At 40.9% G+C, this 2,843-nt stretch overlaps 1 pseudogene; it reads right to left on the bottom strand.

Annotated features, from left to right (window-relative positions):
- LOC140934503 (uncharacterized) overlaps window positions 1-1,309 on the bottom strand; it is a 1,522-nt pseudogene extending 213 nt beyond the window's left edge.
- Window positions 1,310-2,843: the final 1,534 nt, after the last annotated feature.

Here is a 2,843-nt window from a genome sequence, read left to right on the forward strand (position 1 = left end):
TTCGTTTGAAGAGACTTCTGACATACCGATTGTTACGAAACACATCAATCCAATATCAGGATTATGAGCCATTATATAGATTATCCCTCGGGAAGCTACCTGGGCCAGGTATCCTTGAGACATTTTGAGTGATGTGGGCTCGTCCTGAATGTTATGGGTCTGCGAGTAATAAGAACCATCAAGTTCTGTTTTGTAAATGGTACCAGACACCGGGCTGTGCCATCGGTGATAGCTGGTGGCGCTAAGAAACCCTTGGTAGACGGTTCCACCATAAAATTTCTTGGCCAGGTCACTCTTGTTCAGCATAAAATACAAAGAGTACCGTTGTCTATTAATCCAAAAGAAGTCCCTCTTTTTGACGCATGTAGCTATCTGGCAAGGCGCCGACTCACAAGCGTTTGTAACAATGTAATCATCGTCTGAAAATTCTACTGGACGAACTCCAGGACGAACCTCTCTGGTGAAAAAATCATCCCATTACTTGAAACCATAATGAGGGGCATCTGGATCGCATTTAAACTCCTCAACAAAGTTTGGCATTGCTTCCATTGCATCCTCACCAAACCAACCATGTCGAGGATGGTCAGTCAAGACATAGCGAGACTCTGGAGTTGACAGGAACTCTCCCAAATAGTTGAGAATGTTCTTGAACAACCTGTTGACTTTGTCGTTCAGGAAGGCAGCAAATCCGGCGGTGGTAGCCATCGGCCAGTTCAAGATACCTTTGATTGGAAAGCAAACCAATGCAGTTTTGTTAAACACTGGAGCTGTTGTCATGATGTGGTCCATTATTATTATCATCAATTGCCAGGACGGAATTTTTGTTCCTTCTGAAGAGTCTGGAAGATGACACTGTTGCCAAAACATTTGATGAAAGAACATGTAGATCGCAGGGTCGGTGAGAATAGCATTCTTCAAATCTTCGACCGGTTTATAGAGACGGAGGTGTTTATCGGTAATTTTAGTATCTGAAGATCGAAGTGCACACAGGGCTGTTTCATCATCTTCAGCTTGTGGGACATAAAATAATGAAGAGCCGAAAGCATTTCTAACTTATCTTTGTATTTACATTGACACTCGTGGATCACGTTGGCCAACCATTCGTCAGTAACGTTCCAGTCGGAAGGGAGCCATTGACCAAGACTAAAAGGCCTACTGCTTAAGACTGATTGTGTTGCGTGGAAAAAGAAAACCCAGCGTAAAAGACTTAACATTATCAGCGTGGGTACCCGTTATCAAGTGTGTCTACTTTCTTAGAAAATAATTATGAATATTAGCACATTCGCGTATTGATGAGTTGAGAGTTATGCTTGCCGAATGCCCTCAGGGTGTTTTTTTCGATTATAAGACAACGCTTGATGAAATTGTTACTCAGCTGATAACCATGATAATGAAGCTCACATTTAGGCTAGGTGGGGGCGATTGTTTCTCCGCACGCTCCAATATAAATGCGTCCCGTACATAACCAACCCCCGGAAAACCTATGCATTCGTAAAATATTACAGCGTTTGTATATGTAAACTTTCATCTTCCTATAAAAACATTGTAAAATTATTACCTAGTAGAGGGCCACAAGTTCATTAGTTCTTCACTTCACTTCACTTCACTTCACTTCACTTCACTTAACTACACTTCACTTCGCTTCACTTCAGTTCACTTCACTGCAGTTGGGTTGGCTTAGACGGCCACCCATTCTTCTTCATCTATTCAACAAATAAAACAAAATGACTTCTACGGTAAGATTTAGCCATACACAGTGGAAAGCTGTAATACGAAAACTGTTGGGCTATGAAAATCTGGTCGCAGAAATAGGGTGGTCTAATTAACGGATTTGTAGTTATATCAAACCATAGAATATGGAATGACTCTTGGCTAGGCTTTGACAGATTGTTTTCGATTTACATCAATGACTTACCCAACTGTTTACTTCAGTCAAAGCTCCTACTTTATGCAGACGATGCTGTCCTTTTCTACGCTGGCTCCAATATCGGAAACATAAGGACTGTTTTGAATAAAGACCTAATAAAAACAGTTGCAGACCTGGACCTATGTTAATAAGCTGTGCATTCATCCTGTGAAGACCGAATGCGTTCTTTTCAGCACACAACAACGAATCGCTTCGGCTACCCTTTCAGACGGGCCATTTTTAGCTTGCCTCGGGGACAAGCCGATAAACCAAGTCCAACATTACAAATACCTTGGTGTGCTAATAGATGCAACTTGGATAAGCTACTGGTTAAGATTTCCAAAAGCATCGGGCGAATTAAAAACAACCTAACTGTCGATGCAGCCAATAAAGTTCATCAGTCTCTTGTTCTGCCGGTTAACGTTATGGATTATTGCGATGTTGCAGCAATGGGAAAAAACACGTGATAAGTTAGATCGAGCACAGAGAAGGGCAGCAAAGATTGTTTTGAAGAATAGAGATTCAGACGCCGAGAAGAATTTAAAGTGGCTTCCCTTGTCTATGAGGCCTGACATGCATACTATTAATTGGACTTTTAAATGTTCGAAGGGATCCCGTCCAGTGTTTTTTAAAGATTATTTTAAGGCTTTTAGAATAATCCACAACACGAGGAGAAGTGGGCAGAACTTGCTGTTCCCCAAAGTCAGAACTGAGACGGCAAGAAAGTGGATCTAAACTTTTTAATAATATTGCAAGTGAAATCATAGTTAATTGAGTGGAATGGTTATGAAACCCGTCAGACTCCTTTGTTATATGTTTTTGTGAACCTGAAAGTGCCCAACGTTCAAAAGAATTCCTATCATTTTGATTGTATTGACCAATAAAAACGTTGCATTAATTTGTTCCGTAACAATTTGCCAACAGAAAACAAAGGATT

The sequence above is a fragment of the Porites lutea genome, chromosome 4 (assembly GCF_958299795.1).
Source record: "Porites lutea chromosome 4, jaPorLute2.1, whole genome shotgun sequence".
In the NCBI taxonomy this organism is placed as follows: domain Eukaryota; kingdom Metazoa; phylum Cnidaria; class Anthozoa; order Scleractinia; family Poritidae; genus Porites; species Porites lutea.